This window comes from Pteropus vampyrus, unplaced genomic scaffold (genome assembly GCF_000151845.1).
Source record: "Pteropus vampyrus isolate Shadow unplaced genomic scaffold, Pvam_2.0 Scaffold283, whole genome shotgun sequence".
In the NCBI taxonomy this organism is placed as follows: domain Eukaryota; kingdom Metazoa; phylum Chordata; class Mammalia; order Chiroptera; family Pteropodidae; genus Pteropus; species Pteropus vampyrus.
This window is the reverse complement of record NW_011889064.1, coordinates 2,065,023-2,081,336: the sequence shown is the minus strand read 5'-3', so window position 1 is coordinate 2,081,336 and position 16,314 is coordinate 2,065,023. Positions and strand designations below refer to the sequence as shown.

Here is a 16,314-nt window from a genome sequence, read left to right as displayed (position 1 = left end):
GGCTGAAAACTACAAAATGGTGATGAAGAAATTAAAGACCTAAATAAATGAAGAGCTATGCCATGTTCACAGACTGGAAAATTCAATATGATTAATATGCTGATTCTCCCAAAGCTAATTAGGATTTACAATCCTAATCAAAATCCCAACAAGATTTAATTAGAAAATGAGAAGCTGATACTAATATTCATTTGAAAAATGAAAGACTAGAATTGTCAAAACAATTTTGAAAATGAAAAAATCTTGGAGAACTCACATGGTTTTCAAGACTTACTGTCTTTACTACAGTAATCAAGACAGCATGTTACTGACAAAACAACAGACACAAAAATCAAAAGAACAGACCAGTATCCAGAAATATACTCACATATATGTATTTAACTGGTTTTCAATAAACATGCAAAGACAGTTCAATGGAGGACAGCTGCTGCTGGAACAACTGAACATCGATAGGCCAAAAGATGAACTTCAGTCATACCACACACCACATACAAAAATTAACTCATAATGGGTCACAGGGTTAAATGTAAAACCTAAAACTTTTAGGGGGAAAAAACAGAAAATCTTTGTGACCTTGGATTACACAAAGATTTCTAAAATCTGACACTGAAAGCCAAAAGCACAAGCCCAAAAAGAAAAATGATAATCAAAATATAAAATGTCAGCTCCTTGAAAGATGTTAAGAGAGTGAAAAGACAAGCCAAAGACCAGGAAAAAACAATTTATCAAACACACATCTGATAAAGGACTTGTATCCAAACTAAATCATCAACTTTTGAAATGCAACAATGAGGAAAAACAATATAAAACTTGGCAAAAGTTTTAAGATATTTCAACAAAGAAAATATAGAAAGAACATTAAACACATTCCCAGATACTCATCATCATTAGCCATTAGGGATAAAAATTAAAACCACAATCAGATAACACTACATACATATAAGAATGGCTTAAACAGAAGCTGACAATATCAAATACCAGTGAGGATGCAAAAAGCAACTGGAAATGAAAAATGGCATAGCCACTGTGGAAAATTTTCAGTTTCTTATAAAGTTAACTATAGTTACCACAGTGCCCAGCAATGTGATTCCTGGGTATTTATCCAAGAATAATGAAAGAAAAAAGAAAATTTATGTTCACATCAAAATCTGTACAGGAATGTTTATAGTAGCTTTATTTGTAATCACCAAAACTGGAGATAACTCAGGTTCTTAAACTGATTAATGGCTAAACAAATTGCAATACATCTGTACAATGGACTACTACTCAGCCAGAACAATAAAAAACAAATTACTGATAAATACAGAAACATAGATGAATCTCAAATGTATTGTGCTGAGTGAAACAAGCCAGTCTCAAAACCTACATACTGTATGATTCCATTTATACAACATTCTGGAAAAGGTAAAACTATAGGAACAGTAAACAAATCAGCAATTGCCAGGAGGATGAGGCAAGAAGATAAATACAATGGAGCAAGCATACCCTTTGCTCTAATGCCTTACTATCCAAAATATGGTCCATAGATCAACAGCCTCAGTAAAATCTGAGAGTCCACACTAGAACTATTAAATGAGAATCTGCATCGTAACAAGAAAATAAAATCGAACTATTATCTTTCCTTAGAGATGTGTCTGTAACATCAGAAAATGTACAGTAAACACACAGTAATAGAATATACACAACTCTAGAGAAACACTAAGAAGTATTTCTAGGATAAATCAATAAAGCATTTGGCAAATTGCTCCAATCAATTCAGAAAAACCATCAATTAAATCTCAATTATATTGTGACTATTTGCTGAACCCAAAATTATAGCTGATACAGTCCAACACCAAGATAAAATACTTTAGATTATTCTCCCAGAAAATGTGGTAATCATTTATGCCATTCACTACACATAATAAAATTATAAAGATGCTCCAAGATTTTTAATATATGCTCCAAGGTTTCTAAGAATATTTCCCTAATTATTTCATCCAAATCTTTCATTTAATCAAAAGAAAAAATAGGATCTCAATTTTCTCAAACCTTTACATGCATGTTATATGTATTAATCTCAGCCTCGAGAATGACTTGGAAATGGCCATTCTACAAGTCTTGCCACAAAGTGTTTAACTTGAAAATTAGATACAAGTACTGGCTATGTTGAAATTCTGTTGCTCTGTTTCCTCTTAGGTATGAGGGAGAACAGAGTATACCACATATATTTAACAATAATTTAAATAAAATTATCAATACTGCAAAATACAATCATTACTCTAAGATCAAGGGATTTGTATTTGTATCAATACATATCTCCTTCACATTTGAAGTCATTAAACAAAATGACTAGTAATACACAGGTTAGGACTTAGGACTTTTGCCCATTCTGTGAGATCTGATAAACTCTACAGTACTTTATAAAGCAAATGCTGAAAATATTAACAATAATAACTTTCCTATTACTCCTTCCTACCTTAATTATAAAAATACTGTGTATTAATTCCAGGGGTGACATGTTTACTTTTTATTGCTCTGAAGTTAATGAACTAAAAACTCATTTAAATGTATACTGTATCTAGAGTAGATTAAACATGAGCTCATTTTGATGTCTCTAGTTCTAATCCACTACCACATGAATCAGTCTAGCCTCAAACAAGTTGCTTATCTGTTAACTTCCCACTCCAGCAGTAAGAAACCTGGTTCCCAACACTTACCATCTATTTTAACTTAACTGTTTACTTCTAGTATAGAACCAGAATTGTTAGCTATACCTCTATGGGAAGCAACATTACCAACTAGAGTACACCGCTCACGTGCAATTCCTTTTCCTTTAGTGTTACAGGTTCCATGCATTTCCAAAGTTACTTAGGTAAGCATCTTTCCTTCTCCACTCTTCAGTGAGATTTTTTTCATACATTTCGAATAGATTTTTGGGTCCATCTCAGCCTGCGTTCCATCTTGGGGTCCACCAACCTCCTGATTTTTTTTTTAATTTTTACTCATTAAGGTTCACTTTCTGCTCTAAAGTTATTTTGGTTCTGATAAATGTACAGTGTGTTTTTTAATGACACTTCTCATCATCTATATACATAACATCCTACAAATAATTTTACCAGACATTCTTCAGATGTGAGTATTTACCAGACAAACTTCCAAAGTTTCCTTCAATTCTACTAAACAGAGCACAGAGTCTACATATTTGTAGGCTTATCTCCATGTACAGACCACTTTCTTCATAATCTCCAAGGAGACTCATTTCAAAAAATTTTGCTTTTAGATCACTAACAGTTGTCTGCTCATGATTAGGCTTCAAAGGGAAAATGTTAGTTATATAAGAAAAAAGATCTCATGCCTTATTTTACAACCAAGTTCTGAGAGTTTCACTTCCACTTCTATCATTAACAAATTAATGGAAGCTTTAAAAGACAGTTATGAATTTATTTTACTGGCCTTCTTATATATAAACAGAGATGATATGGATTCACCTAACTCAGTCTCACTATAAAGATTTGCAAACAAAATCAATCTAAACAGTGTTTGCTGTAAACAGTTTATAATATTAAATAACTGTATTATTAGATACAATACCAATGGTTCAGAGAACCAGACTAAGCCTGGGGATATAAATAAAATACAAGAGCATACAGAATTCTATTCCCTGCATGCCTGCCCCAATCCAAATTAAAACCTCGGAATATGTCTGGAACTCATCTATCAAAATTAAGATTCCTGACTATATATATTATGTGAGGTCCTTCTACTTAATAAGTATTGTATTATTCTTTAACCATTCTTCAGATTTTCAATGCAAAAAAGCAAAGCCATGATTTCTGATTCCTGGTCCAGCATGTAAGAAGCTTAGAAGTCATCACTCAAACCTAACAACAAGCAAAAACCTGAACAAACTGAAAAATCAACAATTCTTGGATTCATCAGAGAAGTAAGGTCACAGATCAAATTGCTACAAAATGAGATAGACAGAAAGGCAGATTCAGAGAATCACAACTTATCAGGGTAGAAACCCATAAGGAACCAGTACCAGGATAGGAAAACCTCATCTGTAACTGACAAATTGCTGGAGGCTTAGACAAATCTTAAAGCTAAAAACTCCAGAGGAACCAGTCATGAGGTGGCCCTCACACTTCTTTGAGTTTTACCTCCAGGAACTCTTCCAGGTCTTCACAGTGAATATCAAAGGAAAATCTCCTCATGCTTCCAGCAGGGGGAGGAAAAAGCTACCACTTTGAAATACATCAGAGCATTCTATTCTTAACAAAATCTGCCCTCAAGAGAAACTTTTACCAGAGCCTAACCTATTGAAGTTATAGCAGAACCTAAATGACCCTAGGGAAGGGAAATAACCCAACTCCAGGCCCCTCTAGCCATCCTGTCTCACCTATGGGGGTGAAAAAAACAGAAGCATTCATGAAGCTCACATCCCACGAGCACAGGCTCACTAAGAGACTAAGACCTAACTACAGAACTATAGAACACTTCACTTCCCCTCTCCGAACACTTCACTTCCCCTCTCCCAACACTTCACTTCCCCTCTCCCAACACTTCACTTCCCCTCTCCCAACACTTCAACACACTACTAAAGGCCTATTTATTGCAGTTCCTTTTACCCAGTAAACCATGTCCAGCTTTTAACAAAAATATTACAAGGCATAATAAACAGAAAAGTTTGAAAACACAGAGCAAGCATCAGAACCAGAATCAGATATGGCAAGGATGTTGGAATTATGAGACTAGAAATTTAAAACCACCGGGATTAATATGCTAAGGACTCTAACAGAAAAGACAGGCAACACAGAAAAACAGATGGGTAATATAAACGGAGAGATGCAAACTGTAAGAAAGAACCAAAAAGAAATGCTGGGGATCATAAACACTAAACAGAATTGAATATCTTTAATAGGGTCATTAGTAGACTAGACAGAGCTGAGAAAACAATCTCTGGGCTTATGGATATGTCTATAGAAACTTCCAAACTGAAAATCAAGGAGAAAAATACTGGAAAAAAATAGAACAGAATGTCCAAGAACTGTGGGCCAACTACAAAAGGTGTAACATATATATAATGGGAATAGTAGAAGAAAAAAAGAAAGCAATATTCGAAGCAATAATGACTTAGAATTTCTGCCAAATAAATGTCAGGTACCAAACCACAGATCCAAGAAGTTCAGAGAACAATAAGCATAAATATAAAAACAAAAGTAAAACTCTACACTTAGGCATATCATTCAAACTCCAGACAAATCAAAGGAAAAACTCATGAAAAAACTACACAGAAGGAAAAAAACACTTTATGTATTAAGGAGCAAAGATAAGAATTCCATCTGACTTCTCAGAAACCATGCAAGCAAGAGGAGATTGGAGTGAAATATTTAAAGTGGTGAGAGGAAAAAACCTACCAACCTCAAATTCTGTACTCTGTAAATTCTGTCCTTCAAAAGTGAGAGAAATACTTTCTCAAACAAAAATTGAGGAAAGTTATTGCCTATAAACCTGACTTGCAAGAAAAGTAGTTCAGAGTGAAGGAAAATGATACAGGTAAGAAACTCGGATCTACATTAAAGAAAGGAAGAGCATTAGAAAAGGAATAAGTAAATATAAAATAAAGACTTGTTTTTCTTATCCTTAACTGATATAACAATAATAGTTTGTTCAAAGTAATAATAACAATGTATTCAATTATTACAGCTTATGTATAAGTAAAATGAATGACAGCAATGATAAAAGGGGCAGAGGGAGGAATTAATATTTTGTCCCACTCAATTTTGCTATGAACCCCCCCCCCAAAAAAAAAAAAAAAAGCCCTTTTTGGTTCAGTTAGCTGTTTTACAAAGCTTGGCACTCACTTTTGGTGGTCAATAAGATTAGTACCAAATCCTCATTTGGCACATTTCCCCAAAAGCATCTAAATCACGTATCCAAAGAAAGGAATGAGAAATAGGACCTGAAAGAGATAAATGATATTCTTAAAATGTCACTAGTGGGTGTCTCTAGTCAATGCAATAAACCTGACAGTAGAATAGGGTCTTTGCTTGGGTCTTTTCTGCAGCCATCACAACATATTTTTTCCTATGCTTCAGACTTAGAATCTGGTTTATGAGATTTTGTCCTTCCCTGGGGAGTGCATTAAAATGGCAAAGGTCCTAGAGAGCAAAGAGTGAAGCACTCATGGCACTCAGGGGTGCGGCCCTGAAGCTGATTCCAAAAAAGTGGAAACTACTGATCCCTGCTCAGAAGACACTGTACAGGGATGTGATGCTAGAGAACTGTGGTAGCTGATCTCACTGGAAAATTCATTTTGCAAACCCAAACTCATCATTCAGCATGAGGGGGGAAGAAAAACCCTGGAGAAAAACACTGGAATTTGTTTTCCAAAATCAGACAAAGTATCCTCTGTATCCAAAGTAGATAAAGAATATGCATTTTGTATCTTTGGGTTATGATTATCTGAGGACTTTATTTGGGTCAGGTGAGGAGACAAAGTTGAGTTACATTTTAACACTGTCATATGAATACCAATTTATATCCCTTAGTATAAGTGCTGTGCAAGACGACTAGAATGCTCTGTCCTCAAACACGTGTAATCCAGACATGGCACAAATATACAATATCTCTATAAAAGAAACAAACCCTACTGTTCTAGGTACTAAAAGAAATTAGTGGTTTATTCTATGTATCAGAAAGAGATTATGTGAACTAGAAAAATTCCAAGTTTACAAAAGAGCTTTAAAAATTCCCAACAAACTGTGTTAATGTTCCAATTTTTCACATCAATCTATTATATTTTTTAAAATTGGATCCATTAAGGGTTTTTGTTTGTCATTTTCAAAATTATTCTGTGACTTCAAAATTTCCAGAAACTTTACACAGCTGGAGCAGAGCTGCCAAAAGAAAGTATCATGGGGTCAATAAATGTCTAATAAATCAGCATGAGTTATATCGGCATTGGAGACAGGAGGGAAGGCCATTTCCAGCACTCAAATATATAACAGATATACAGGCTTGGGCTGTAACCTGTAAAGCTGCATAAGAGAACATGAAGAAATCTGGTTGATATGGTAAAGGGCACCTGCTAAAAGCCTGAATTACATAAAGTTGTCAGATTTAGTAAGAAGCAATATTTAGGAGCTACTTTTAAAATACAGTTACTCTTTAAAAGGGGTTGGGCAGCCAAAAAGAGAAAGGTGCAAACTTTTTATTTAAAGATCAGCTAGTAGAATAGAAAACAGACTGCTAGCAGAATAGAGACTTCAAGATGCAGGGGGAAAAAATTCCTAGATTCTGTTCTAGGATATCACATAAACATTTTCTATTATTAAAACGACAGACTTGAAAACCTCCTACATAACCCAGCTACCTGAAAATTAGACTATGAGGTAAACTCCTTCACTACATCATTTTATTTTTAAATTTGGAACTCTTTCCAAATTTAAAAATAATTGGGGCACACATATTAAGGAATAGGCTTGGTTTGGCTTAGTTGTTTTTGTTCGAACAGTTAAAAACCTATGATTACCTAAAAGTACTTAATAAAGTTGCTAAATTCAACTATCTGTATAACATATTCTGCAAAGGATTTTTATCAGCATCATATTTAAAAGCCAATTTTAGTATTCTTTAGGAAATACGTGTTTGATAACTCTTATGGCTTCTCAAAAGCCAGATTCGCACAGGGGAAATCTCTCTTCAGCAAAAATTATTACTAACTCTCCAATTATGTAGTCTATTTGGCCCCTAATTTACTTTGGCTGAAATAGGTTCTATTTTGACTTTGAATTAAAAGAGGATAAACACTAACTTGACACTGAAGAATTAAATATATATGGTTACAGTTCCTCTTTGCAATAGTGTGCACATCTGCTATTCATCAAAAATCATTAAAACCAGTACCAGGTGTTATAGGCTGTTTACTAGTTTTTATATAAATATAACTTTATTGCTGTTATCTGGCATCATAGCCATTTACAATGCCTTCTGGAAAATAATTTTTAAATGAAGAAGAGTAGAAGATAGGCCTCATTTTAATTAGGAAGTATTAAAATAAGTAAAGAAAACATTAAATTTTCAAGAGGTCAAAATTTCTTATGCCAGAAAGTAAAAATATGCAATTGACAATCGGATTAGATACCAGCCATTTTATGCAAATTTATTATAATCCAAAGCATATAATTTCTACGATTAAGTATGGATAAATTTTCCATAATATTCACAAACCCCTAATTTAATATGTATACTCAATCTGAATCCAATTTCCCCTAACAAAAATATTCAGAAATGTTCAGGTTCAATAAATATAAACTGAAGGGATAAATTTTCAACCTTTACAAGATATAATTACACACAATGGTGGCTAATTAAGACAACATTTAGAAATGAATCATAAAAACTAAGTGAACTAGATCTATATTAGATCATAAATCATATCATGATCCTTGAAGTTATTTATACAATCATACCTATAACTTAAAGAAGTCATTAATACACATATAGTAAGTATAAATAATGCCCAACTATCATGCACATATATCCCCCCCCCAAAAAAAGGCAATATTTAAAAACATAAAAGTTAGATTTTCTATTTCTGGTAATTTGGTAATAAGATAACCAGAAAACTCTCCTTTTACAAAACACCTAGAACCACTGGTTAGTCTTTTTATTTGACTTATATATTCCTATGGTCTGAATGTGTCTCCTCAAAATTCCTATGTTGAAATCATAATCCCTAAAGATGACAGTATTAGGATGTGGGGCCTTTAGAAGGTGCTCAGTCGAGTTCAGAGCCCTCAAGAACAGAATTAGTGCCCTATAAAAGAGGCTCCAGAGGGATCTCCCAGGCCTTTTCACAATGTGAGGACACAGCAAGAAATTAACCAGAAAGAGGGCCCTCACCTACCTAAGGGGACCATGCTGGAACCTTAATCTTAGACATCCCATCCTCTAGAATGGTGAGCAATAAATTTCTGCTGTTATAAGCTACTCAGCAGGCTGTGGTAACTGTAATAGCAGCCCAAATGGACTAAGACATAAACATACACAAAATAAAAATGTAGAGATATGATATGAAAGTAGCAGAATTCTCTAGGGAGCCAAAAAAAGAACAGGAAAGCAATACATGCTTATGCTACAGCAACTCTGTAGGATTTTCTCATCTCAAAAATTGAGGGACTTTTATTTCAATGGCAAAGCAGGGAAGAAGATAAAGTCTTGATACACAAGAAGCACTGTTATAAGTAAGATTTTTGCACAAAGCACAGACCCTCACAAAAATCTGCCACTGGCAGAGGGAGGCAAAGCTTTTCTGTCGTCATCTAGACTGAAAAAGTGGGAAAAATTACCAAAGACTTTGTAACCACAGGGTGGTAACACAGATGTATACATTTGTTAAAACTGCACACTTAAAATCTGCACATTTTACTGTTATTTAAAAATAAAAAATAAAGTGGTTTCTGGAAAAACCTCTAGGGTGCATGGCAAAAGCAAACCAAAACCTCTCTGGAGGAATATGCTTTCCATGAAGCCACTCAGGATTCTCACAGACAACCCCTCTGAAGATCAGCTTACGATCCAAAACTAGAAAACACCTAAGGAAATAGTTTGCCTTAAGCAAGAATCAGCAAATATAACAAAGAACCGAAGTGGATTTCTAAGAAGTTCAGACAACTAAACAAGCTGATAAAGAGTGTAAATTTTTAAAACGATTAAAGCACATAAAAGATGGGAACAAAATACAAGACAGACATCATTAGACAGTAAGACATCCTTAATGAAATAATACAAGAAATGATCCTCAGTGGATACTAAAACAATAGATGAGGAACTAAATATTGCCACAGTATAAAGGATCATCCCAAAAATTAAAGATATGAGGAAAAACTCAATTTTATAATCGATATAAACTTTCACCATCTCAACTTAATAAACATTCTTAGCATCACTACAAGTTGACATTATATACATTCTGACGTGAATACGTAATATTCAGTAATACCTATGAAGCATTCATGCCAAAATGCTGAACTTGTCCCCACTAACCAAGTCTTCTATTGTAAATTTCATTTTACAAGAAATATAAAGGGATAAAAATAAGTCAAATGTCACAAAGAGCTCTTAGAAAATTCAAAATCTGGAACATTCTACAGGACAACTATAGAATCTTTTCAAAAAGTTAAGAAGGTAAGAGAAAAAAGGTGGGGGAAGGGAACTGTTCTAGAGAACTTTAAGAGGTATAACCAAATGCAACTTGTAAACCTTGTTTTGGATCCTGATTCAAATATACTAACTATTAAAGGACATTTCTGAGACTTCTGTAGATATCTAAATATGGACTGAATAATTTTTTATTAAAGAATTATTCATTCTGGGGTGTGTGGAAGACAATGGTACTGTGGTTATGGAAGAAATATCTGGTTTTTTAGAGATGCAAAATGAAGTATTCACAAATGAAATAGCACTGCGGTTTGCTTAAAATACCCCAACTAATAAAAGAGATTAAATGTCTAAACACAGGAGAGTGGTTGTATAAAATCATGGTACAACCACACAATGGAATACTATGCAGTCACACACACACCAAAAAAGAATGAGGAAGATCTCTGAAATGATATGGAATAATATTCAGGATGTACTATTAATTAAAAATTAACATGCAAAAGAGCACTTTTGCTGTTTCTCTTTTGTGTAAGAAAAAATTAAATATAAGAAAATATACATGTGCCAGCTCATTTGTACAAAAAGGAAATGAAGATAAAACCAGAAGTTAACGACATTACAATATCTATAGAAGATAAGTGAGAACAGGCTGGAAAGAAAGGAGGAATGGGACCAGGGCAGAAGGGATGGAAAGGAAGGACACTACTGAGTATAACTTTTTGTGTTATTCCTAGCTCTCAGAAACATGACAATTATTTCATATAACCCCAAAATAAATCGAAAATTAAAATCAACCAGGATACTGGGGGTAGGGAAGGGGTAATTCAAATGGAATACAGTCAGTAATAAACGTATTTAAAAAGAATAACAGCCACACTGCAATAAGTGAAAAAAAAAAGTAATTAACTAAATACAGTTGTAAGAGTATTTTGACTCTACTGGCAGTACTTTCATAATATTAAAATCTAAACAGTAAATCTGTTTCTCTCAAGAGTACAGGTTAGCAACTCTGAAACCTCTATACACTAGGATTGAGCAAATAAGAAAATATACTGCAAATAAGGAGAAGTAGGTTTCTCACTATCACAGAATGGAGTAACAAAAAAGGAAAGGGAGAAGGCTATAATGTAATTTTGTGGTGGTGGATTGGAATTGGAGATATCAACATGAACTAGTTTTTTTAATTTGCAGATACAAACAGAAACACACATAACTAGGTGTATGTGTATACACACAATACACACACACACACACACACACACACACACACACACACACACGTTTCCTAACTGTATCCACTGAGATGACTTAAAAGCAAAGAAAACTCAGTAGCAATGAACACACCTAGCTTCCAGATCTTTGTTTCTAAACACCATTTTCTAATAAAAGGATACAGGGCTCCTTGGAGAAATGACTGATTCCAAGGGTGAGGCAAAAAAGGGATAAGTCTGGAACATCTCGTGCTGCCAGACAGTAAAAAAGTGCTTTAAAAATAATAAAGGACTGTCAAAACGACACAGGAACAAATGTGAAGGAACTCCCAATGGTCAAATATGAGCAAGAAATAATAACAGTAATGGATTATAACCTACAGAATAAAATAAATGTCCATGAGTACAAACTAGATAAATAACTGAATAAATACATAAGTAGGCGAGACAGGACAGCTCTTCCTTAAGGTAGAATTCTAATTAATAATGCATATAAGAGGAACAATGACACTAGAAAAGCCACCATTTGGCAAACAACACAATAATAACTGTTGTAGGCAAAAATCATCAAAGAATGCTAAAATCAGTGAATAAAAGCATGATGGGAGACAAGATGACTGCATAGCTTCAAATACTACAAGGAAAAAAACAGTAAATGCAATTTTTAAAAAACTGGCAGACAACACCATAACCAAGTGATCAAATGTAACACAGCCAGTATCCACATCTTGTACCAGCTGACAGGATGCCCTAAGAGCAAAACATCACTTCTGTGGTATTTTTGCCAAAAAAGTATAGCTTTAATCTATTCACAAAAAAACATCGGACAAATCCAAATTAGTGGACATTAAAATGTATGGGCAATAATCTTCAAAAGGTCATGGTTATGAAGACGAAGGCTGCTGAAATACCCCAGATTAGAAAAGACTAAGGAGATAACAACTAAATGCAATATGGGATCCTAAACCAGAAAAAGAACACTAGTGGAAAAATTAGAGAAATTCAAATATGGTCTATAGATTAGTTAACAGTATTGTACTAATATTAATTGCCTGATCTAAATAACTGTTCTATGGTTATATAAAATGTTAATATTAGGGGAAGCTGGGTGAAGGTTATACAAGAACTATGTATAATTTTTGAAACTTTTTTGTAAGTAAAATTATTGATATACTAGTCTCTCTACTTTTATGTAGGCTGACATTTTCTCATAAGTCTTTTAAATGAAGGGAATAAACAAAAATATAGTTACTGATGTTAAAAACTCAACTATCAATCGTAAAATTAGGCACAGTTGAAGAAAAAATTAGTTATATGGAAGGCAGTTACAAAAATTAACCGGAAAGTAACTCAGAGAGATAAAGAGACAGAAGATATGAAAGTAAGATTAAGAAGTATGGAACAGAAAATCTGACAATCCCATCATACATCAAACACAAGTTCCAAAGCAGACTAAAGAAAATAAAGGGAAAGTAAGAAATAATGGATAATTTTCTAGAGATAACAAATAATAATAATGATTAGATTCTAGAAACATGAGTTCTAAGCAGAATAAATAAAAATATAGTCACCTCTAGACACAGCGCAGGCAAAGCTGCAAAATACAAAAATAAGAGATGCTTAATTAAGGGCCACTTTTAAGCAATCAGGGAAAAAAACCACCTTACAAAGCAACAGTTGGAAAATAGCAGACTTATAAAAGCAACAATTAAAGTCATCATACCTGGAAGGACTGAGTAAAAATAACTGTCACCTATAATTACCATTTCAAGAAAGAGGGCAAAATAAATACATTTTCAGACAAAGACCAAGAGTTTACCATTAACAGACTTGCTGAGACATTAAAGAACATAATTCAAGCAGAAGGAAGCTAAATCCAAATAGATTTAAGTGGAATGCAAAAAGCAATGGTAAAATAAGAAATTGATAGAGTGAATAAATCTAAAAACACAGAATTTATTGAATAGACTATCATGTTCCCTTTTAAAATAAATCAAATTGCAAAAAAAAATAAAAAATAAGAACAAAATAAAATAAAATAAAATAAAATAAAATAAAATAAAAACCATGGCTTCAGCAAGATACTTTTCATGAAGAACAAAGCACCACACATGGAATCGGAAAAATCTCAACTAAGAATCTAGCTTTCTCTTATCTTACCTTGGCCAGAGGCCTCAGTTTCATCAGACAAAAAGTGAAGACATTTAGCTAAAAGATCCTTAACATTCCCAACTAGTTCTAGGACTAAGTGGGTAAAAAATAGGGTTCCCCAATTACCAGGGCATCTTGCAAAACAAAGCTAGATATAATATAAAACAAGCTCCAGTGAGTGTATTTTTATAAAATATCTTAATAACTTCTGTTGAAAAAACTATAAATCTTAATTATATTTTAAATAAACGATTGAAATCAAAGCCATACCAATTTAGAATTCACAAACATCCACATTAAAATTTACATTTGCTCAGAAAACCCTTTCTCCCCTCACGAGGAAAACTAATAGGATTATAAAAGAAAATATAAAGTCCAGTCACTCAAGAAATATTTACTAAACACCTACTATGTGGCAAGAACTATTTTAGTCATCTGGGATATACTGGTGTAGGAAACACTTTAAACATACCCAAGATATAGTAATTATATATATATAATTGATAAGTAAATTATAAACCATCCTTTTTCCATAGAGTCAGGTCTGCAAGGATTTTTAAAGTAGAACTTATAATGTTGTTAATATTATTCTTAACAATGATAAAAATGTATTTTTAAAATACAGTTGACCCTTGAACAACATGAGTTTGAACTGCAAAGGTCCAATTATATATGGATTTTTTCAATAAATACTATAAATATATTTTCTCTTCCTTACGATTTTCTTAACATTTTCTTTTCTCTAGCTTACTTATATAATATATATACAAAATGTGTTAATTGTTTGTGTTATCAGTAAGGCCAACAGTAAGCTCTTAGTAGTTAGGTTTGGGGGCAGTCAAAATTACATGTGCATATTCGACTTCCTGGGGGGGTTGGTACTCCTAACCCCTGAGTTGTTGGTGAACTGTATATTATTCAAAGCTGTTCAGAAGAAATTCACTTCAGACTAAATCACTAAAGTTTAACTTTTTAAAAAATAACCAAAATGATTTGGAATATAAACAAATCCTGAAACACAAAAACCCTTAAGACTGTTTTATTTGTACCTGAAACAGCAGGTCCTCAACATCACTTAAGATTAGTCAGTCATTGTGGAACAGATTAAGGAACTCCATCATTAGGAGCCGCCATGTAGTCAGAATAAAGAATACCATTTTCTGTAATTATGGTTGTTCATTTCTGGAACAATTGTTATACAAGTTTTCCCGTTCTTTATTCTGAATTGTGCACTGCCAATCACTCAATAGAAAAAATCTCAGACTAGCAAAGGCCAAATTTAGAGAGGGAAATGAAAATCATCCCTTCAGTCTAGGCTAAATGTACTGACTACACAAAGAACTCCATACATCCGAAAGCACACAGATGTCTGCGCTAGTTCCCAGGGCTCAAACAATACCAGTCATTCAATAGCTTTCCTTTTACATAAGCTGATGTGAGAGAGCTCAGTCAGCTCTTCTGAACCACATAACCCAGGATCCTGGAACTCTAATAAAGCCTACATTTTTCTTCAGCACTGTTTTCATGTACTTTCTCTGGAAAGAAAACTTCGTTTTTCTCAAAAAATAAATCAGAAATCATCTCTTCTGTTTGATAAGTGAGATACTCAATCTAAAATTACTTTTCCATTAAAACCATAATCCTTAACACAAATCTAAGATCAACACTGAAAGACTATTTCATAGGCTATATTTTTAAGTGCATGAGTTTAAAATATAATTTTAAATACACTCCATCATGCTCATTACCAAATGTATACTATTTGGCTGCATTCTGTCTGTTTCAATCACATACTTTTAAAAACAGCATAAGACACAAAATAATTTCCCAAAAATTAAAAGAAATTTTAAGAGAAAAACTGGGGGGGGGGGCTTTAATTTACACACACACTCAGCACTAACCACAGACATCAAAAATATAGTTATTCTTCACTGAACATCCCTTAGAAACTTACATAACATTACTTCCTACCTTCAAAGCAATTACTGATCCTTCCAGTGATAATCTTTATTAGTGGAGTCTTTGGCAAATTCTTGCCTTCAATATTGGTAAGTATCATGGATAAATTAAAGCCAAAGAAACTCTAATGTGCTTTTTAATCATATAGCAAACTTACTTCCTAAGACACTTATCAGACTTGCCACCCAGAAGTAAAGCTCATTAGTTTTAGGGGATAAAATGATAATAATTCATTTACTCATTATTAGATCCTGAATAGTCAAGAGTTGCCTATATATTCAGCTCCCTTGAACATGTACTATCACATAATCATTATCCCATACAGAATTTACCAAATGCTGCTCCAGAATTGTGGTAATCAAGCTATTTTATCCACCTATGTTCCTTAAGAGCTCTTGTGGCCCTCTAATTCCTTTAACACTCTTCCCCTTTCCACGTACATACTACATAATGCAAATAAACATATTTTGAATAAGTTCTCCCCCAAGTTTTATGTCCTTAGAGAGAAAATCCTTAAAGGTATTTCTCCTCTCTTCCCAACAAGAGTACAAAAAGCAGAGCTCTGAACATACTAACTATCTACTAGATGGTTGAGTAAATTTCCATCATCACCCTTACAGTTATGATTGAATTTGTCAAAAAGAAAAAAGAACCATTTATCTTGTCACCAAAATATTATTCCCAATGAACACCAAAACCCTGTGTGCTCTACAAAGCAATAACCTCAGAAACATTTCAACACTACCTGAGACTTACAAACTTTGTTAGCAGAACACAGATTCCATTTCTCAAAAATATGTTACAAGTTCACAACAACCAATCTGTCAATCAGTACAATTTACTG

At 33.4% G+C, this 16,314-nt stretch overlaps 1 protein-coding gene across 1 annotated transcript in view; it reads right to left on the bottom strand.

The window, feature by feature from the left end:
• LRP6 (LDL receptor related protein 6) overlaps window positions 1–16,314 on the bottom strand; it is a 113,986-nt gene that overhangs the window by 74,755 nt on the left and 22,917 nt on the right. The gene's annotated exons all lie outside the window — the stretch shown is intronic.